Raw genomic sequence first — 24238 nt, forward strand, 5'->3', positions numbered from 1 at the left:
AATGAGGTCGGGGAGGAGGGGGAACGGCGACGGAGCTCACATCGAGTGAAGGGGACGCCGAAGCAGGTTCCGGGAAGTCCTGGAGCAGGTGGGGCGTCAGCGGCAATCTCCGGCATCCGAGAAGGGGAACGATGACGAGCCACTCGTCTTAGGGAAGATCTGCTTGGTTCCTTCGGCTTGGCAGACGAAAACGACGACGGCGGAGCCACTAGACACACTGGACGGACGAGGGAGGCCCGGTGGCCGCGGTGAACGGTGTCGGCGGCGACGGCGTGTTCGGTGGTGCTGCGGGGAAGAGCAGAGGAGGGGGAAATGGGTCCAGGGAGAGTGGGGAGCGGGAGAGGAGGCTCCAGGGCGTCTCCGTGGCGTCGCTAGAAGGCACGGGGGGTGAAGCAGGCAGGGAGGAGGCGTGGCATCCTCGGGCACGCGCGCGCTGTCTTGCCTCTGCCTACTGGCAGAGGTTGAAGACAACCGCTTCGGCCAGGTGGGCTGGGCCGGCACAGCTGGGCCGCTGGGCTGCAGGTAAGTGCCAGGTAATTCCTTTCTCTCTCCTTTCTGTATTTTGTTTATGTTCTCTATTTCTGACATTTGTTTTAATTTGGTTTTTGAACCAAACTAATTTTGTTGCTTCTGATATATTTTGCAGGGACTAAAAGGATTATTCCAAAGCCCCTCAACAAAAATTAGAATTATTGGAGCTATAAAGTAGTTATAGTATTTATTTGCTCCAATTCAAATACAGTATGAATTAATTCAAAAATCCAGAATGGCCTAAAAATATGTTCATCATTTTGGCAGAGGTTTTTGGCCAATTCAAAAATGATGAACTTTTCTGCAGGGCATTTGGGTTCATTGAAAATATTTTTATTGAACCTAGTTGAATTCTTTTGATTCTAGGGTTTCAACAATCCCCATTTCAACTTTAATTGAAAAAATAAACATGATGCATGGATGCTTTAAGGAAACTAATGGCAAGCAAATTCTAGGGCTGTGACAACTCACCCCCACTAAAACAAGAATCTCGTCCCGAGATTCAAGCGTGTTGTAAGAAGACAGAGGGGTCACAAAGCTAACACGATCTTCTTGATACAACTACCCTTCTCAAAGATACTGATATATTGCATCACATTGCTCTTGACGTCTTTGTCTTCGAGATCTTCATCCAACACGATGACGACAGAAGGAAACTCTATGGGAAACGATCTTCTCAAAGATCGAGCAACTCAAGATCAATTCATGGAGTGAGACATTGACACATCTCTTGGTCTGAGACACAAAACACACATCAAGAGAGATGGCAGGTAATATGTGACAAGGGTTCAAATTGGTAGGCAACAATTCCAGGCTTGAGTAGGATGGTGCATGGTTTCAAAGTAGCGAGGAGGTAATTGCCATGATTCCATAACGGGGCACCTTAGGGAAAGGTGACTCGTAGAGCATTTCCCTTAAGTGGCAAAAAGAATTACTTTTCATACAAATATCATTGAAACTCTTTATGCCAGCCTGAGGTAATCACAATCGATCATTGGAAGGGGTTCGAAAGAATGGCATGCTCCGACTAGGATGGATGATGTGGACTACCTTGTTGAAGACAACGCAATGGATGATTTTTAGCTTATCGAATCCACGGCGGCAACTTGCATCAGATGCACATGAATTAGAGGAAGTCACATCTTTCAACCGGACATATGCTTCATGAACGGTACATGAGGGCAGTGCTTATAAAGTTTCCAACACTAGTGTAATGTTCAACATGAATCATGGGGGAGACAAAATGTTGCTGATGGGCTCAACAACAAATCATTAGAATTTCCATATCACTGGACTTCCACCATCATGTGAACACGATGATAGCATTGGTCAGACCAAAAGATGTAATGGTGTATGCTCGAGGGATCAACCATGAGTAAGACAACATTACGAACATCGTTGGTTCTAATTTGATTTGACGATAGCCCACACTCAAATCAAAGGATTGATAAGACAATAGCACCGACAATTGATCACGTGGATTAATCGCTGAAGATATTATCTTTCTTCAACACGGATACCAGATATCCCTTAGGGATGAGCGTGGTAGTACAAGCTTTTATCTCCCAACTCTCCAAGTTGTTGTTAAGCTTAACCAACTAGCTCAGGGGTATCCAACACAGATTCTTGGAGAAAAGGGTGGCTACATGAAACCAACTTGATCACAAACTACATAGTGATTAGTGACAACCTGGTGATACTTCCAAGAAGATATTTGGAAAATCACAACCCACCGATATGTTATTAAGCTCGAGAACAATCTTGCTTTTCAGGGCAAGACGATATGATCAACATAGCAAGGCTTTGACAAAATCCTAACTCATTGATCAAAGAGTGCACCAGAAATAAGGACTAGGTAGGACGATCAATCTTAGGATGATGATTCAATAACCAGCACGCTAAGAATGAGAGTATTGTCCATTAACTACCAAGCAACGGAGTTGCTAAGAATATTGATTTCACACATCACGGTTCACTTGCCGGCATTTCGGTCACAAGAACACAAAGACCGAGGAATGAATAATGATGGCGAGAAGTATTACTGTACCAAGAATTCATGAGATGGTGTGCAATTCCCATGACATTCTTGATATATGGAATATAACTGGAGCGAGAGAGTGGGATTGTATCGGAATGAACAAGGGGGTTTTGCTTGCCTGGCACTTCTGAAGATAGTATATCTCTTCATCGGTGTCATCAATCACGTCGTCGGAAACGAACGTCTACCGAGAGGGAACAACCACCGGCAAACACAAAAGGAACCACAATCAATGCAATGCTCATACATATGAATGATATGTCATATTAAGGTACTGAATTGACCTAGTGCAACAGTTAGCCATATTCATTGAAGTGGAATTCAAACCTATAGCAAATTCCAACTCCAAAACCAATTACCAATTATTCCATATTCATGAATTGTCCTATTCAGTGAGGTTAACGTGTTCAAAGATGCATTAAAGTACCATATTCAGATTCTTTGGATTTTTCTGATAATTTTTCATATATAATTTATTTCATTTGGAGTTACGGTTGATTTATTATGAATTTTAGAAGTTTATACTATTTTCTGGAATTTCCTGAGTAAGAATAAATCCAAAAAAACCTATTACTGCGTCAGCATTGCATCATGCTGACCTCAGCAGGTCAACAGGCCCGGTCCAGGTCAAACCTGACCAGTGGGACCTGGATGTCAGTGACTCACACTGGTTAGTCCCACAGACAGGTGGGTCCAGTCAACGCTGACTAGGTCAAAGTCAACGCTGACACGTGGGCCACAGGGTTATCACTAATCTAAATAGAAAATTGATCTAACCTAAACATGCACTAGGGCCCACATGGCAGTGGCCCTAGGGGTGTTTAGCGGGGTTATTAGTGCTAAATAAACCGGCGCCACATCAGCAGGTGACGCCGGCGACCACAGCAGCGGCGGGATCTCGCCGGAGTTGGTCGGGGCGGCGCTACAGGCCGCGACTGGTCACGCTGAGGGCACCAGGAGGGAGCCCGTGCTCCCACGCATCTAGGGGCGCACGCAGCTGGGCACAAATAGGCCGGGGTCGACGGCGGCGACCACTTGGGCGGCGGCCGGAGCTACGGGTTTGGGCGGAGCGAGGCTATGGAGCGCTAGGGGCTGGCTGTGGGGCTATGCGGACTCCTAGGGCAGCTAGGAGCTCGCTAGGCTCGTCGGACTGAGCGCAGCAACACGGCAGCGCCATGCCCGGTGTCCATGGCGGACGGCGGCGCTCGGTACGGTGGCTGGCGCGGCTAGAAGACAGGAACGAGCTCGGGGAGGAGGGGGAAAGGCGGCGGAGCTCACATCGAGTGCAGGGGACGCCGAAGCGGGCTCGGGGAAGGCCTGGAGCAGGCGAGACATCGGCGGCAATTTCTGGCATCCGAGAAGGGGAACGATGACGAGCCACTCATCTTAGGGCAGATCTGCTTGGTTCCTTCGGCTTGGCAGACGAAAACAACGACGATGGAGCCACTAGACACACTGGACGGACGAGGGAGGCCTGGTGGCCGCGGTGAACGGTGTCGGCGGCGATGGCATGTTTGGTGGTCCTGCGGGGAAGAGCAGAGGAGGGGGAAAGGGGTCCAGGGAGAGTGGGGAGTGGGAGAGGAGGCTCCAGGGCGTCTTCGTGGCGTCGCTAGAAGGCACGGGGGGTGAAGAAGGCAGGGAGGCGGCGTGGCGTCCTCGGGCACGCGCGCGCTGTCTTGCCTCTGCCTACTGGCAGAGGTTGAAGACAACCGCTTCGGCCAGGTGGGCTCGGCCGGCACAACTGGGCCGTTGGGCTGCAGGTAAGCGCCAGGTAATTCCTTTCTCTCTCCTTTCTGTATTTTGTTTATGTTTTCTATTTCTGACATTTGTTTTAATTTGGTTTTTGAACCAAACTAATTTTGTTGCTTCTGATATATTTTGCAGGGACTAAAAGGATTATTCCAAAGCCCCTCAACAAAAAATATAATTATTGGAGCTATAAAGTAGTTATAGTATTTATTTGCTCCAATTCAAGTACAGTATGAATTAATTCAAAAATCCAGAATGGCCTAAAAATATGTTCATCATTTTTGGCAGAGGTTTTTAGCCAATTCAAAAATGATGAACTTTTCTGCAGGGCATTTGGGTTCATTGAAAATATTTTTATTGAACCTAGTTGAATTCTTTTGATGCTAGGGTTTCAACAATCCCCATTTCAACTTTAATTGAAAAAATAAACATGATGCATGGATGCTTTAAGGCAACTAATGGTAAGAAAATTCTAGGGCTGTGACAACTCACCCCCACTAAAGCAAGAATCTCGTCCCAAGATTCAAGCGTGAGGTAAGAAGACAGAGGGGTCACAAAGCTAACACGATCTTCTCGATCCAACTGCCCTTCTCGAAGATACTGATATATTGCATCACACTGCTCTTGACGTCTTTGTCTTCGAGATCTTCATCCAACACGATGACGACAGAAGGAAACTCTATGGGAAACGATCTTCTCAAAGATCGAGCAACTCAAGATCAATTCATGGTGTGAGACGTTGACACATCTCTTGGGCTAAGACACAAAACACACATCAAGAGAGATGGGAGGTAATAGATTATAAGGGTTCAAATTGGTAGGCAACAATTCCACGCTTGAGTAGGATGGTGCATGGTTTCAAAGTAGCGAGGAGGTAATTGCCATGATTCCATAATGGGACACCTTAGGGAAGGGTGACTCGTAGAGCATTTCCCTTAAGTGGCAAAAAGAATTACTTTTGATACAAATATCATTGAAACTCTTTATGCCAGCCTGAGGTAATCACAATCGATCGTTGGAAGGGATTCAAAAGAATGGCATACTCCGACTAGGATGGATGATGTGGACTACCTTGTTGAAGACAACGCAATGGATGATTTTTAGCTTATCATCGGAAATGGATGGGACCCATGGTAAGTCCACTTTTGAAGACGATCCTAAACAACAACTACTGAGGTGCAAGCTGGGAACAAAATGCAAATGTTGGGAATGATTCTGGTAACTAGGGAAGAACTCAACAATCGAGAGTGTTTCCAATGTTCCAATGGTTATAGAATCATTGAAGAAATTGAGAGCACAAGGATCCCTAAGGAACAACTTCAAGAATAGGTCACACTAAATCCTCATGGAGAAGATGATCAAATAGCTCAATCAAGATAGTACAATGATAGATCTTCTGGCTAGGTGTGTCGGCCACAACATCAACCTTGTCGGGGACCTACATCATAGATCTTGGAAAAATTCCAACCATCATATCTGCCTGGGATTCAGATCTGGTTGGTAACAGGATATTCCAGACCCATCGAGTCTAGAAGAAAATGAAAGTTTGCAACACAAATCGACGAGATGACATTGTAGGATTCTCGGGAAATGGACTACGGTGGTAAGCTCCAAAACATGAGCTGGTTCTGCTACAAACATGTGAACACACTGTCCCAGACAAGCATGACCACGTAGTAGTCTTACAATGAAACACTACCGAGTTCAGGTGGGGAACCATCATTGCGGATAACGAAGTCCTTGATTAAGCTCGGGTTAGCTCTTAAAAAGGAACTTCTTCTCCTTGAACAAATCAATCAGTGGCTTGGTGTGCTAGGAACACATACAAAATGGAGGCGGCCAACCTATCATACCATAGAGTACTTCGCACATAGGCAGGACTAACTTAGGATGATTCCAGAGGGAGAAAAAACAAGCTTTCTCGAATCCACGGCGGCAACTTGCATCAGATGCACATGAATTAGAGGAAGTCACATCTTTCAACTAGACATATGCTTCATGAACGGTACATGAGGGCAGTGCTTATAAAGTTTCCAACGCTAGTGTAATGTTCAACATGAATCATGGGGGAGACAAAATGTTGCTGATGGGCTCAACAACAAATCATTGGAATTTCCATATCACTGGACTTCCACCATCATGTGAACACGGTGATAGCATTGGTCAGACCAAAAGATGTAATGGTGTATGCTCGAGGGATCAACCACGAGTAAGACAACATTACGAAGATCGTTGGTTCTAATTTGATTTGACGATAGCCCACACTCAAATTAAAGGATTGTTAAGACAATAGAACCGACAATTGATCATGTGGATCAATCGATGAGGATATTATCTTTATTCAACACGGATACCAGATATCCCTTAGGGATGAGCGTGGTAGGACAAGCTTTTATCTCCCAACTCTCCAAATTGTTGTTAAGCTAAACCAACTAGCTCAGGGGTATCCAACACAGATTCTTGGAGAAAAGGGTGGCTACAAGAAACCAACTTGATCACAAACTCAACATAGCGATCAAGTGACAACCTGGTGATACTTCCAAGAAGATATTTGGAAAATCACAACCCACCGATATGTTATTAAGCTCGAGAACAATCTTGCTTTTCAGGGCAAGACGATATGATCAACATAGCAAGGCTTTGACAAAATCCTAACTCATTGATCAAAGAGTGCACCAGAAATAAGGACTAGGTAGGACGATCAATCTTAGGATGATGATTCAATAACTATCTACATATGCATCGGTATCAACAAAGGGGTGGTGGAGTTTAACTACAGCAAGCCAGATTTGACTCGGTGGCTAACCTGAACTACAACTGCAAGTAACTCTTTTGAGGTGGCGCACACGAGTCCATATATTCACCATACCAATGCACCATTATGGATCCGCTCCCGTCTCCCTACGGGAACGCCATCCATAGCACTCACGCTTATCTTGCGAGTTTTAGAGTATCCACTTTCACTTGTCTATGAACTATGCAAGGGGTCCAAGTTTCCATATCCGAGGAATCTGGCTATTCGAATAGATAATGATAACCCTGCAGGTGTGTACTTCTTCACACATGCTCTCGCCACTTATCGCCCTGTACACGTCATGTAGCTCGGCAACCTTCAAGAGGAAGCCGGGCGAGGGAGTCGGCCACGACCTGACTAACCAACAAGTCTCTAGTCCAGGTTTATCGCCTATTCGGATTCCATCCGCAAGGAGATCCGGCCGGGGTGTGGCTCACGGCCCCAAACAATGTGTGCAGGGTTCCCAAGCCCACCATCCGGGTGCCACTTGGTACACCGTGCCACTATGCCAAGTCTGTCCCAAGCCCACCTGTACCGGGTGCCACTTGGTAGACTACTAACACTACCTACAAACACCATAAACTAGCTGCAACTCCTGGACAGAGATCAGGTTGATTAATAAGTCGAGAGGGGCACTTAAGCATTCCAATGTGTGGTAGTAACTGTTCATGGATCACCAAACACAGAACTCGGTTCCTGAGGACGGCTGCAATGATACAACCCACCATGTACTCCTACATGGCCTCTCACCGCTACCTTTACCAAATCGTGTTCACACACTTAGCTCACACACAGTAGGACATATTCATCATCATTCCAATTCATCCCCGATGAATCAAACCTGACACAACTCTAAGCAATAGCATGCATGACAAACAAGCATGAATGAGTAGGCACACCAGGGCTCAAACAACTCCTACTCATGCTAGTGGGTTTCATCTATTTACTGTGGCAATGACAGGTCATGTAGAGGAAAGGGGTTCAGCTACCGCAGCATGTAACAGTTGAATCCCTGTTGTCCTAATGCAGTAAAAGAGAGTGGGATTGTATCGGAATGAACAAGGGGGTTTTTCTTGCCTGGTACTTCTGAAGATAGTATATCTCTTCATCGGTGTCATCGATCACGTCGTCGGAAACGAAAATCTACCGAGAGGGAACAACCACTGGCAAACACAAAAGGAACCGCAATCAATGCAATGCTCATACATATGAATGATATGTCATATTAAGGTACTGAATTGACCTAGTGCAACAGTTAGCCATATTCATTGAAGTGGAATTCAAACCTATAGCAAATTCCAACTCCAAAACCAATTACCAATTATTCCATAATCATGAATTGTCCTATTCAGTGAGGTTAACTTGTTCAAACATGCATGAAAATACCATATTCAGATTCTTTGGATTTTTCTGATAATTTTTCATATATAATTTATTTCATTTGGAGTTTACGGTTGATTTACTATGAATTTTAGAAGTTTATACTATTTTCTAGAATTTCATGAGTAAGAATAAATCCAAAAAACCTATTACTGAATCAGCATTGCGTCATGCTGACCTCAGCAGGTCAACAGGCCTGGTCCAGGTCAAACCTGACCAGTGGGACCTGCCTGTCAGTGACTCACACTGGTTAGTCCCGCAGACAGGTGGGTCCAATCAACGCTTGTTGGTCTTGCCCCAGGGAAGAAGGAACACACACGCACAGTAGAGGTAGAAGAACACACACGTAGACTTGGCACGCACACATCTTGTGCCTTTTCTTGTATTTCTTCTCCCTTTCACCAGATGCGATTACATGGCTTAAATAGCCGGACACTCACGGCTAAAACGTAGCCACTAATCCATTACTAACTACCATGCACACACGCACCCACTACTTGCATGCATGCATGCACACACAATGGTCCGGCCACACACATCGGCTTAGATCCGATTACTACTCCATTTAGCTAGCTACACATGTACATGTTTGAGTCACTTGCGAATCTACGCAGATAACAAACTAGGAGCAAACTTTGCGCATGCCACGGCTACTACGCCCACTTCTTTCTCCATATCTATCTGCTACGTGACTTGGCCGCTCGGACTCCGCGGAACATAATGCATGCAGCTAACTAATACAACCTAATCAGCTTTGCGTTGTGCACCAGAACACAACTCTGCGTGCACATACGGCCGCAGCTTTGACGACATGCATTACTCATGAAACAAACATGATCTGATCCTATGAACTTAATACCAATAACAAGATTAGTTCCAACAATCACCTCTCCAATCTTGTTATGATTTATTCCTCTCTTGAAGCCCATGGTCGTTGATGTCGTCGGCGCAACATGTAGACGGCCGCCGATGCCGTCTAGTCACGCCGATTGCCGCCATCGCCGTTGGCTTCAATGAGAGGCGCACCTCCAATGCCTTCACCACATCATGGTCGCCGACGACAAACCTTGTCGACGACTCTGGCATGGACGGCGAACTCCTTGCCGCCGGTGGCGCAACTTAATGGGCAGCATGTCCTCCTTCGATCGTGATGCAGCTTGACCTCGACGGAGAATCGGACCTCCACACACAAGGGCCTCGCGGCAGCTGCGCCGCGTCGAACCTCGCCCATGCCGTATGGGCAAGGTTGAGCCCCTCCGGCGGCCCGGGGAGCGTGACGAAGTGCGCGATCCTTCTCCGGCCATGGCTCTGATACCAAGTGTTGGCCTTGCCCCAGGGAAGAAGGAACACACACGCATAGTAGAGGTATAAGAACACACACGCAGACTTGGCACGCACACATCTTGTGCCTTTTCTTGTATTTCTTCTCCCTTTCACCAGATGCGATTACATGGCTTAAATAGCCGGACACTCACGGCTAAAACACAGCCACTAATCCATTACTAACTACCATGCACACACGCACCCACTACTTGCATGCATGCATGCACACACAACGGTCCGGCCACACACATCGGCTTAGATCCGATTACTACTCCATTTAGCTAGCTACACATGTACATGTTTGAGTCACTTGCAAGTCTACGCAGATAACAAACTAGGAGCTCACTTTGCGCATGCCACAGCTACTACGCCCACTTCTTTCTCCATATCTATCTGCTACGCGACTTGGCCGCTCGGACTCCGCGGACCATAATGCATGCAGCTAACTAATACAACCTAATTAGCTTTGCCTTGTGCACCAGAACACAACTCTGCGTGCACATACGGCCGCAACTTTGACGACATGCATTACTCATGAAACAAACATGATCTGATCCTATGAACTTAATACCAATAACAAGATTAGTTCCAACAATGCTGACTAGGTCAAAGTCAACGCCGACACGTGGGCCACAGGGTTATCACTAATCTAAACAGAAAATTGATCTAACCTAAACATGCACTGGGGCCCACATGGCAGTGGCCCTGGGGGTGTTTAGCGGGGTTATTAGTGCTAAATAAACCGGCGCCACGTCAGCAGGTGACGCCGACGACCACAGCAGCGGCGGGATCTCGCCAGAGTTGGTCGGGGCGGTGCTATAGGCCGCAACTGGTCGCGCTGAGGGCACCAGGAGGGAGCCCGTGCTCACGCGCATCTAGGGGCGCACGCAGCCGGGCATAGGGAGGCCGGGGTCGACGGCGGCGACCACTTGGGCGGCGGCCGGAGCTACGGGTTTGGGCGGAGTGAGGCTACGAAGCGCTAGGGGCTGGCTGAGGGGCTATGCGGACTCCTAGGACAGCTAGGAGCTCGCTAGGCTCGTCGGACTGAGCGTAGCAACACGGCAGCGCCATGCCCGACGTCCATGGCGGATGGCGGCGCTCGGTACGGTGGCTGGCACGGCTAGAAGATAGGAACGAGCTCGGGGAGGAGGGGGAAAGGCGGCGGAGCTCACATCGAGTGCAGGGGACGCCGAAGCGGGCTCGGGGAAGGCCTGGAGTAGGCGGGGCGTCGGCGGCGATCTCTAGCATCCGAGAAGGGGAACTATGACGAGCCACTCGTCTTAGGGCAGATCTGCTTGGTTCCTTCGGCCTGGCAGACGAAAACGATGACGACGGAGCCACTAGACACACTGGACGGACGAGGGAGGCCCGGTGGCCGCGGTGAACGGTGTCGGCGGCGACGGCGTATTCGGTGGTGCTGCGGGGAAGAGCAGAGGAGGGGGGAAGGGGTCCAAGGAGAGTGGGGAGCGGGAGAGGAGGCTCCATGGCGTCTCCGTGGCGTCGCTAGAAGGCACGGGGGTGAAGCAGGCAGGAAGGACGCGTGGCGTCCTCGGGCACGCGCGCGCTGTCTTGCCTCTGCCTACTGGCAGAGGTTGAAGACAACCGCTTCGGCCAGGTGGGCTGGGCCGGCACAGCTGGGCCGCTGGGCTGTAGGTAAGCGCCAGGTAATTCCTTAATCTCTGCTTTCTGTATTTTGTTTATGTTTTCTATTTCTGACATTTGTTTTAATTTGGTTTTTGAACCAAACTAATTTTGTTGCTTCTGATATATTTTGCAGGGACTAAAAGGATTATTCCAAAGCCCCTCAACAAAAATTAGAATTATTGGAGCTATAAAGTATTTATAGTATTTATTTGCTCCAATTCAAATACAGTATGAATTAATTCAAAAATCCAGAATGGCCTAAAAATATGTTCATCATTTTTGGCAGAGGTTTTTAGGCAATTCAAAAATGATGAACTTTTCTGCAGGGCATTTGGATTCATTGAAAATATTTTTATTGAACCTAGTTGAATTCTTTTGATGCTAGGGTTTCAACAATCCCCATTTCAACTTTAATTGAAAAAATAAACATGATGCATGGATGCTTTAAGGCAACTAATGGCAAGCAAATTCTAGGGCTGTGACACTTCAGTCCAATGGAACTTGGTATCCTTCTTCAACAATGTCGTCATAGGCTTCGCAATCTTTGAAAAATTCTCAATGAATCTTTGATAGTATCCTGCGAGTCCATGAAAATTATGGATCTCTCCAACTGAGGTGGGTGCCAATCACTCAGTGATTGACTGAACCTTGGTAGGATCCACTGCTATACCTTCTCATGATATAACATGTCCAAGAAATCCAACTTCCTTCATCCAAAACTCACATTTGCTGAACTTGGCATATAACTGATTTTCCCTGAGTTTCTCAAGAACCAAACGTAAATGCTCCTTGTGTTCCTCTTCTTCCTTCGAGTATACCAAAATATCATCAATGAACACCACAACAAACTTATCCAAGAAACACCTTATTCATCATACTCCTGAAATAGGCAGGGGCGTTAGTCAGTCCAAATGACATAACCGTATACTCATATAGCCCGTACCGTGTGGTGAAAGCTGTCTTAGGTATATCCTTTTCCCGGATCTTTAGCTGGTGGTATCCTGATCGCAGGTCGATCTTCGAAAACACTTTAGCTCCTTGTAGTTGGTCAAACAAATCATTGATTATCGGCAGTGGGTACTTCTTTTCTTGATGGTCACCTCATTCAAGGCTCGAAAATCAACAACCATTCTTAAGGATCCATCCTTCTTCTCAACCAAGAGCACTGGGGCTCCCCATGGTGGTGAACTTTGTCGAATGTAACCTTTCTCCAATAACTCCTTAATCTGCTTCTTTATCTCTTCCAGATCCTTAATCTGCTTCTTGGTCTCTTCGATATCGGTTAGGTGCCTGGCAACAGCTCTATCGAAAACTCGGTGTCTCGATCTGGCGGCATGCCTGGTAGCTCCTCTGGAAATACGTCTGGGTAATCCTTCAGTATAGGCACTTCCTCCTGAACAACTCCCGAGAGAGAATTTACTTGAGTCCTCCTAGGCGCATGCCTAGATACATACTTGATCCTTTTTCCCTCCGGGGTGGTAAGTAAAATCAACTTACTAGCGCAATTGATGTTTCCCCCATACATCGATAGCTAATCCATTCCTAGTATCACATCCAATCCTTGTGACTCCAAAATTATCAGGTCTGAGGGGAAAACATGGCTCCCAATGCTCAATGGCATCTGAAAACATCCTTGACTTGCCATATACTCCGCTCCTGGTGAAATGTATGAATGCGATGCACCAGTATCAAAAGAACAATTGCAGTAAATGACTTAACCAAAAACTTACCGACAACTGCATCAGGCTGCTCTTCAACCTCCTCCACGTTCACATGGTTCACTTGTCCCCTGTTGAAAGGGTTGGGCGCTTCTTCCCAGAGCTTCCATTGCCATTCCCATTCTTCACTTCAGGGCACTCATTGGCATAGTGTCCAGTCTTCCCGCACTTGAAACATGTCATGTGACTGAGATCCTTCTTGGTGGGCGTTGCAGGGTTAGAGTGGTTCTGATTGTTGCCTGCTCCATTCCCGTTTCCATTCTTGGGGCCACTGTGGTTATGCAAACTTCCTCCATTGTGGGTATGGCCTCCATGGTTATGGGTAAATCCTCCCGAGTTCGAGGTGAAAAGGGGCTTCTACTAAGCTCCAGAATTGTACCTCCCTTGTCCATACTTCCTTTTGTGGCTCTCTATCTACTGCTGCTTCCCTTCAATCACAAGAGCCTTGTCTACTAGTTCCTGGTAGTTGTTAAATGTTGCCACCATCAACTGCATGCTCATCTCATCATTCAACCCTTCCATAAACTTCTCCTGCTTCGCGGCATCTATGGCCACATCATCTGGGGATAGCGAGATAGCTTACTAAACTCATCTATGTACTGAGCCACAGTACGATTTCCCTGGCGCAAGTTGCGAAACTCACGCTTCTTCATGCTCATAACTCTAGTTGAGACATGGGTTGTGCGAAAAGCTTGCTGAAACCGATCCCAAGTGACATTGGCTATAGGGAAAGTGGTCATGTAATTCTCCCACCATGCGGCTGCAGGTCCATCAAATTGATGTGCGGCAAAATGCACCTTCTCTGTATCTGTGCAACCTGCGGTCAGAAAAAAATATACACTCCCGTGATGATACGTGTTTGTCACAGTAGGTCTTGTTTTCTGTCATGCATGTACATCCATCACAATTTTATGACAGAATCAAGATAGTCATACCTGTGCTATCGTAGAAGTGTTCCATGACATTACCAAGATTATAAATCACAGAAGTGTCCACTTCCATGACGATAAATCGCGCGTCACATAAGTGCTTTCATCAAGAGTGACCGACACGTGGCATCCATCGTAACGGAATGTCGTTAAGCTATCAGGTCTGGTTTTGGATCCGATAACCCATTAACCGCCCCGACCAATGGGGATTTTCCACGTGTAAAATCATCATTTGCTGGAGGGAACACGTGTCGGCTCGCCGTTGGGACAGATGTCATCCCCTCATTGGACCCAAAGCGCCTATGATACGTCAACACGTGGCACGACCCAACAGAGGCCCATTCCTGTGAAAAGGCCGGCCCATTTGACCTGGTCAAAAGGTGGCAGGCCGGCCCACGGCAAGCCTGTTAACGGCCTGTTCGCATATAGCCCATTTACAGCCCGCTAACCCAAGGCCCATTTACGGCCTATCTGAATTAGGCCCAGTAGCGTTGTGGGAGTCCTGGATTAGGGGGTCTCCGGACAGCCGGACTATCTCCATTGGCCGGACTGTTAGACTACGAAGATATAGGATTGAAGACTTCATCTCGTGTCCGGATGGGACTCTACTTGGCATGGAAGACAAGCTAGGCAATGCGGATATGTGTTTCTCCTCCTTTGTAACCGACCTTGTGTAACCCTATCCCCTCCGTTGCCTATATAAACCGAAGGGTTTTAGTCCGTAGGACAACATACAATCATACCATAGGCTAGCTTCTAGGGTTTAGCCTCTCCGATCTTGTGGTAGATATACTCTTGTACTACCCATATCATCAATATTAATTAAGTAGGACGTAGGGTTTTACCTCCATCAAGAGGGCCCGAACATGGGTAAAACATTGTGTCCCCTGCCTCCTGTTACCATCCGCCTTAGACGCACAGTTCGGAACCCCCTACCCGAGATCCGCCGGTTTTGACACCGACATTGGTGGTTTCATTGAGAGTTCCTCTGTGTCATTGCCGATTAGGCTTGATAGCTCCTACTGTCATCGATAGCGATGCAGTTCAAGGTGAGACTTTCCTCCCCGAACAGATCTTCGTGTTCGGCGGCTTTGCACTGCGGGCCAATTCGCTTGGCCATCTGGAGCAGATTGAAAGTTATGCCCGTGGCCACCAGGTCAGGTTTGGAAGCTTAAACTACACGGCCGATATCCATGGAGACTTGATCATCGACGGATTCGAGCCTCTGCCTTGTGCGTCACGCGGTCACGATGAGTATGATTTAGCTCTACCATCGGACAGCGTTCAGGAGATCGCACAGGCAGCCGCTCCGACCCTCAATTCGGAGCCAGTTGCGCCTTCTGCGGACGGGTGGATGGACCCTGCCCCAGAGGCCTTACCCTCAGCGATGATCGAGCCGAACATCGACATTACCTTGCACGAGAACCGTGTTGTTGAACTGCCGGATCCTTCTCCGACCACAGACTCCAAACCGCATGCGTCGGTTCCTATCGAATCCGATTGGGCGCCGATCATGGAGTTTACCTCCGCAGATATTTTTCAGCACTCTCCCTTTGGCGACATACTGAACTCATTAAGGTCTCTCTCCTTGTCAGGCGGGACTGGAATGCGGACGACGAAGAAATTCGTGGCCCACCCACCACCCACTTAGTAGCCACTGTCAATGACTTAACCGACATGCTCGACTTCAACTCCGAAGACATCGATGGTATGGACGACAATGCGGGAGATGAAGAGGAACCACTGCCCACAGGGCACTGGACAGCCACCTCATCATATGATATATACATGGTGGATACACCCAAAGAAGGCAATGGCGACGAGATAGCGGAGGACGACCCCTCCAAGAAGCAACCCAAGCGCTGATGTCAGCGGCGCCGCTCTAAGTCCCGCCAAAGCAAAAGTGGTGATACCGGCACAGGAGATAATAACACTTTGGATAGTGCCGAAGACAACAACAAACCGCTCCAGCAAGAGCAGGAGGATGGAGGAGCTAGCCCTCCTGAGAAAGTGGCAGATGTAGAGGCGGAGGATGATAATTACATGCCCCCCTCTAAAGACGAGGCAAGCCTCGGCGACGACGAATTCGCCATGCCAGAGGATCCCGTCAAACAAGAGCGCTTCAAACGCCGGCTTATCACTACAAGAAATATGTCAACTTATGACCTTCTGTCAGTGACCCTCGAAGAATTGGTCATAAATTTATGACCATTTTAGACCAATTGGTCAAAAGCTCTCTGGGGGGCTCTAAACCCTAAACCATAACGACCATTTTGGTCAGAAAGGTCATAATTTCATTAGAGGAAATGGTCATAAAGAAAACAGCGCTAGTCCGCTGCCTTATTTCTAGTTGTTAACGACCAATATAGATGGTCATAGCCTTGTAAATTGTGGTGGGTTGCTATGACTAGGCGCCACCTCATCAGTTTTGCCTATGTGTCATGTCCATGTGGTAGTTTTTGCCCTAGGTTGTGAAGCAACCTATATTTCTGTCATTCCCAAAATTCCCAAAAAAATCTCATAAATTCTTTGGGTCATATCTTCGTCAAATATGTAAAAACCTTCCTTGCCTAGTTCAAAAATAATTAAAAAATATTCATTTTCCTATTCTGTTCAAAACAACAGTTTGTGAAGGAAGTACCACTTTGGCATCTCCAAATAGTATCCATTTTCTACAGTGCTTTCCTATCCCCAAATAACCATCCTCCAACAAATACCAGCTCAATCCATTCATTATTTTGAGCCGAGCTTCAACATTCGTAGTTATGTCCAGTGTGGTAGTTTGCAAAGCAAGTACCACCTAGGCTCCTCCTTTTGAGCTGAAAATTTGTGAAGACGGTCTTCTTAGTAACTGATCATCCTCAGCCAAAACTCACGCCCATTAGCCATGTACATTTCCCGTACCGCTAAGCAAACACTTGGTTGCTAATTCATGTTTGAGCATCGATCGGTCTCCTCGTGAGAATATTATGTTGTAATTTTCTTCCTAGCACCTACCTGGGGAGTGCCCAACCCACTAGACATGCCTATGCTGCCCAGAACACATGGCGATGCCAGGGTCACGCGGTGAACACGCGGCGGGCATGCGAGTTTACACGCTCTAGAGTTGGGGCCCTCGGCCACCACACAAACCTCGACGTATCGCCACCAAACCATATATTTATGATTAAATAGGTACTTATGTACCTAGAAATGATTTTTGGGAAAAATAAATAGCAAACTATGAGACAACTACAGTTCAAATTTGACCCGCTTCCAACTGAATCGGTGGAAATTTGTCTTTTTCACGAGAGGTGGATCAAAACTTTTTACACCCAACCATTTTGTCAATTGTGAATTAAATATGGCCTAGTATTTTAGAAAAATGATTTGGTCCAATTTTGCAACAATTATTTGGGAGGTCCTTCACAAAAAAACCTCCTTTTGGGCACTCGAAAAATGGAAAATGGTTTTTTCGTCCAAAGAAAATGAAAACTTCCTTAGGCAACATTGTTTACCATTCCAATATGCACCCTTGTGCACAATATGAGATCATTTGAACAAACTATGCCATGAATGTGGCCATAAGATTGATCATTTGGCTTGAAAGCCATTGATCTCCACACGTGATAGCTCGTTTCTGAGAACACTTTTTTAAAATAATTGTCGTATTACAAGTTTGTTATTTTTCTTGGGAACTTGGACATATATAATGACACAATGCAAAGGTTTCCCAATGTTTTGATTTTTTTTGAATTTTTTATGCCCGTTTCAAAATGCGGTCAAAACGGCGGGAATGACCGTTCCTAGCTAGTGGTTGAATCTTGGAATTTTTTTGGTGTTTCTCTGATTAAATAGGTACTTATGTACCTAGAAATGATTTTTGTAAAAAATAAATAGCAAACTATGATGCAGCTGCAGTTCAAATTTGACCCGCTTCCTACTGAATCGACGGAAATTTGTCTTTTTCACGAGAGGTGGATCAAAACTTTGTACACCCAACCATTTTGTCTATTGTGCATTAAATATGGCCTAGTATTTTAGAAAAATGATTTGGTCCAATTTTGCAACAATTATTTGGGAGGTCCTTCACAAATAAACCTCCTTTTGGGCACTCAAAAAATGGAAAATGGTTTTTTCATCCAAAGAAAATGAAAACTTCCTTAGGCAACATTGTTTGCCATTCCAATATGCACCCTTGTGCACAATATGAGATCATTTGAACAAATTATGCCATGAATGTGGCCATAAGATTGATCATTTGGCTTGAAAGCCATGAATCTTCACGCATGATAGCTCATTTCCGACAACACTTCTTTAAAATAATTACCGTATTACAAGTTTATTATTTTTCCTGGAAACTTGGTCACATATAATGACACAATGCGAAGGTTTTCCAATTTTTTGATTTTTTTGAATTTTTTTATGCCCGTTTCAAAATGCGGTCAAAACGGCGGGCTTGACCGTTCCTAGCTAGTTTTTGAATCTTGGAATTTTTTTGGTGTTTCTATGATTAAATAGATACTTATGTACCTAGAAATGATTTTTGGAAAAAATAAAGAGCAAACTACGAGGCAGCTGCAGTTCAAATTTGACCCGCTTCCAACTGAATCGATGGGAATTTGTCTTTTTCACCAGAGGTGGATCAAAACTTTTGACACCCAACAATTTGGTCAATTGTGCATTAAATATGGCCTAGTAGTTTAGAAAAATGATTTGGTCCAATTTTCCAAAATATTTTTGGTAGCTGCCTCACAAACCTCCCTTGTTTTTAACACTAAGAAGAGGAAATTTTAATAGCTCATTTTCGAACCAATCAGGACGCAGCACACGGATCACCCCCACTGTATTCGATCTAAGCCGTCCGCCTCCTACTGATCCAGCGTCTCTCCCTTCCTCCGTCGACCCCCTCCTTCCCGAGAAACCCTAGGTCAAGCGTTGCCGTCTCCCTCTCCCCGATCCAGATTCGTCTCTGCCTGCTGCTCTTCTCCCCCAAATCCAGCCCCGCCGCCGCGCACCTCCGTCCCAACGCCAGCGACCCCGCCCACTACCCATCGCCGGACCCCCCCCCCCCCGCAACCTCCGCCCTCTACCCCAACACCGGCGACCCCACCATCTGCATCTCCCCTCCCCTTCTCTCCAGCAAAATCCGCCGGATCGACTCGACCCACACAGGCCGCACCCAGATCCGCCGTCGCCACCCCGTCCTCCCTCCCCTGCGCCACAAAAAGGAAAAACCCTATAATCCACCAACAAAACAGACGGGACTCCCCTGCGCCGCCGCCCCAGCCGCTCCTCCCCCCCATCCCTCCCTGCCGCCCGCTCAAGCCCACCGCCCGCCGGCGCCGACACCGCGACCCACCCCATCCGGCAGGGTTAGTCCCCCTCCTCCTCCCACACCCCTTCCCGTGAATCGCGAGCTCAGATCGGGCGCCCCGCCGCAGGGACGAAGATCTCACGGGTTGTTTCTTTGGTGCCTGGTTCCGCAGATGAACAAGGAGAGGCTCATGAAGATGGCCGGCACCGTCCGCATCGGCGGCAAGGGCACTGTGCGCTGGTAGATCCTCCGCCTCGACTGCAGGCCCATCCAGCGCAACGCCGCCTACTTTGCCTCGAACACCGTCAAGGCGCACTGGTCCTACGCCGTCAACAGCTACTACCAGCGCAGCGGCCAGAACCCTATCGCCTGCGTCTTCTCCAGCACCGCCGTGGTCTCCTCCACCGACCCAAGTACCCACCTACTCATCCATTCACTCACTGTTTCTTTGCCTGACTGCCCCCAATCGCACAGTTCTAGATTTCTAATGATGCTCCTTTTTCTTGCAGGCACCAATGGCTGCAAGTACCCTGCGACCCCAAGGTAATGCACCTCCTTCTGAGTTCATCATCCTCTCTTTTTTCCTTGAGAGAATAGACAAGGACATCTAAGAACAACTAGTAGATGTAGGAGGATTGTTGACCATTATTTCAGTTTCATCTAAGATGCCATTGCAGCCCAGCTATAGTTGTCATTGCCTTGCCTCATTAGGTCATTGACCAGCAATAATCACAGGATATATTTGGTGGCTGCTGCCATGTGATGGCATCTGCTGTGGGGCGGTGTGTCGGTTACTTAGCTGGGGAAACCTCATGCGCGTGGGGTTCCCCTCTTTTCCCACATTTGGCTGCATCATTTTCCTTAATAATGATGATGCCCTCTAATTTGGACATGCCAGGAACTTCAGACTTAAGAAACAACATATTAGTGCATCTTTACACACTACTGCTTAGTTTCGATTGTTATGGCTCACACCTGGTTACGTATGTTGATTGTTCAAAATGTTCCTGATATATCATGCAGAACCCTGTGTAGTAAATGTGGTAATTCCATTCATCTATTAAATGTAACTAGTATACCTTTTCAGTTTCAGTTCAATTAATTAATTGTGCTTGTAAACTCCACCCATTATTAAGGCGCACTGATCCGTAGCTTACTGCTTTGCCTGCAGGTGTCGTGTTGGCGACCGGGTTCGGAGCGCTCGGATCGAAGGTGGCCGAGCACTGGTACGAGGTCTACAAGATGGACAAGCAGGGGGCCAACCTCACTCTCATGTAGGAAGCAGAAAGGGGTGAGTCCCTTTTGTGGATCATGACTTGCCTCACTCTCATGTTACACATTTGGCATCAAAAAGGTTGATAGATGGATCCACTGATCCACGTACATACAGACTTAGTTTCTATTTATAGAGACTGAACTATGTTCGAAAGAAAATATTGTAGGATAGTTTGTAAAGTGTGTGTTTTTAAGATTTGTAGCAGCAACTACAGTCCTGTTCATGCTGATTGGTCCCTATTATGCACCTGCTTGATTGTCAGCATATGCATCTGGTTTTGTTTTATATTTGAATTTTGTGCCCTATTTAGTTAGTCCTGATGGTCTCATCTCTTAGGAAGATTCTAGCTAACTGAAAGGGCCTTCCTTAATTATTCTGATCATTAACCAGAATATATACACTACACACTATACACTGATCATTATATGCTATATCTGGTATGCGGTATGCATATATCTTGCTATCTGTATCTATCGTTAGTAGATACTAGTAGTTAGGTACTTAGGCCTTGGTTGCATTATTCCTATCCATCCAGGGGGATTAAGAAAAGATGTTTTCATTATAAGTTCTTTCGAGTATCGTGTTCTCCAAATCTCTTCAGTTACTTTTTTGCTTTTCTGAAAAGAAATCTCTTCAGTTAATGCTTTTGAACTTGTTGCACAGATGTTGGTCTGCTTCTGAATATGGTGGAGTTGGGTTCTTAGTTGCTCTTGTAATTTGGCACCGTTGGATTTGTTGAGTTGTTCCATTCCAATGCTCCGTGTGCAGCAGATAGCGAATTCAAATTCCGTGAATTGCTTTTGCTGCCTGAACTAGTTAGTGTCGTGCAGTGCTAGTAGAATCCAGGATCACTGCACAGCCTACATGACCGACGTCCATGTGTTTATGTACATTTGTATGCTGCACCTGATTGAGACTCTGTTTACATAAGATAAGACTACTCTGTTTTACTTACTGAATTTTGGACAGCTGGTCAAAACTCAGTATACGTACATGTGTGTGTGTGTGTGTGTTTATTCATCTGACATTTCTTTTTTATTTCTGCCCTGATTTCTTCCAGCTCGGTATAGGTTGCAGGTCAGCGCTACATACTACACATCACATCACAGCAACACAGTAGACCATCATTAAGTGCACAAGTTTTCAGGATAATTCGCAACTGCATTAAAAAATTCTAGTGGGAGTTATACATGTTTTCTCGTGATAGATTGATCTAGAGTGAAACATGATTTTGCATCCCGTTTTCCGTCGACAAATATACAAGTTATATCAGCAAGTTATTGTATGTGTTAGAGAAATCAGTGTTGATTTATTTGTTGTTCTTTTTTTTCTTTCTAATTGTTGCATGAGAGCAAACTAGTGTAGCTAGCTGGACTATGCAGCCATGAATCAGGAAGTAGCATATTCAATTTTGCTAATAGAAAATAAATGTATTAAAAACTTTAAAAACTGCATAATAAGTGCTTGTTCATGTTTGGTTTTCTCTAAACTTTGTTTGTATGATTGAGGGCAAATTTACTTGGTTCTTTTCTCTAAACTGTGCTTGGAACATTTGTTTTTATGATCTAAAATTGCCTTCCTGTGGTGATGCAGGTGCCCAGTTTGTGCTCGCTACCGAAGGAGCTCCATGTTGAAGAAGATTGAAGACACTTGTAGAGCTACAGGGTTAACACCAGGGCAGCTTGTAGAGCTTATAGAGCTTGTATATGTATAGAGCTTGTAAATGTATCACGTGTAGAGCTTGTAGAGCTTGTATATGTTAGAGCTTATTATGTGTAGAGATTGTAAAGTATATGTTATTTGTACAATAGGAGCTCTGTACTGAATCTGGCTGATAATATTTGGAGTATTATGTGTGTGTTTTGTTTGTGCCAATTTAAATACTGGTTATTTATTTACTGTTAAATTGAAATATGAAGAATATGAACTTGCTAGCTGGGACCCACGTACCTGAACCTGACATCTGGGACCCATTTGACTAGTGGACCTTTTTTATATTACAAAAAACTAAAATTTTCTAGCGGAAAAGGCCACGGCCCAAAAATGAGAAGGCTTAATTATTGGGCTTGGCCCATCTACCTAGCCAAAACTAATATGAGAAAAAAAACACAAATAGGCCGAATTGTTCGGCTAGGCCCATGTAGAAAATCGAATTGGACCGGGCTGAATCTTGTGCCATGTCAGATTGCCACGCTGGATGCCTACGTGGCCTGGGGAGGTTGCTAGTGAGCAAAACGCCACAGTAGACGTATTTTGGTCATAAACGCCTTCGACCATTCCAGAAGAAAGGTCGCTATAGTCAGTTTATGACGGCCAACTTTTGACCTTATGTTTTTGGTCACAAAAAGGTCACAAATGGAAATTCGTGACCATTCAGTGACCAATAGTGGTGGTCACAAGTTGACATATTTCTTGTAGTGTATAGCCATGGCAAATAGCCTTAAGAAAAAGCAACAGCTTCAAGCTGATCAAGATCTGCTAGCTGAAAGATGGACTGAAGTCCTCGCGGCCGAGGAATATAAACTCGAGCGCCCCTCCAAGAGTTACCCAAAATGCAGGTTGCTACCCCGACTGGAAGAAGAAGCGTATGAAGCGGCTGATCGGCCACCTCGTGGCCGCGATAGAGAGGCATTCCAGCCAAAAACTCAGCCTGCACCCCGACGCCATTCACATAAAAGGCATGGGGAGATACGCCAGACCTGCGATTCATATTGTAGGACAAAGCAAAGCATGCAAGATCGATCTATGGATCACGACGGCACGCCACTATGCGAGATGATAAACGTCACGCCGAATACAGTAAAAGTAAATCCGGCCGGGCCGAACACAGCGGGCAAGACCCATTCGAGCTGCGTCGCAATATAGCCCAATACAGAGGCGCTGCACACCCCTTATGCTTCACAGACGAAGTAATGGATCATCAAATCCTAGAAGGTTTCAAACCTGTAAATATTGAATCATACGACGGCACAACAGATCCCGCGGTATGGATCGAGGATTTCCTCCTCCACATCCACATGGCCCGCGGTGATGACTTACACGCCATCAAATACCTCCCACTAAAGCTCAAGGGACCAGCACGGCTTTGGCTTAACAGCTTGCCAGTAGAGTCCATTAGCTGTTGGGAAGATCTGGAAGCCGTATTTATTGAAAACTTTCATGGCACTTATGTGCGGCCACCAGATGCGGATGACTTGAGCCACATAATTCAGCAGCCAGAAGAATCAGCCAGGCAATTCTGGACTCGGTTCCTAACAAAGAAAATTCAAATCATCGATTGTCCCGATGCAGAGGCACTACCGGCTTTCAAACACAACATCCGCGACGAATGGCTAGCCCGGCACCTTGGTCAGGAAAAGCCGAAATCTATGGCAGCCCTCACAACACTCATGACCCGCTTTTGTGCGGGAGAAGACAGCTGGCTGGCTCGTAGTAATAACATATCAAAGAACCATGGTACTTCAAATACCAAGGACGGCAATAGCAGGTCACGTCGCAACAAGCATAAGCGCCACATTAACAGCGATAATACCGAGGCTACGGCAGTCAATGCCGGATTC

The sequence above is a fragment of the Triticum aestivum genome, chromosome 3A, assembly GCF_018294505.1.
Source record: "Triticum aestivum cultivar Chinese Spring chromosome 3A, IWGSC CS RefSeq v2.1, whole genome shotgun sequence".
Taxonomy (NCBI): Eukaryota; Viridiplantae; Streptophyta; class Magnoliopsida; order Poales; family Poaceae; genus Triticum; species Triticum aestivum.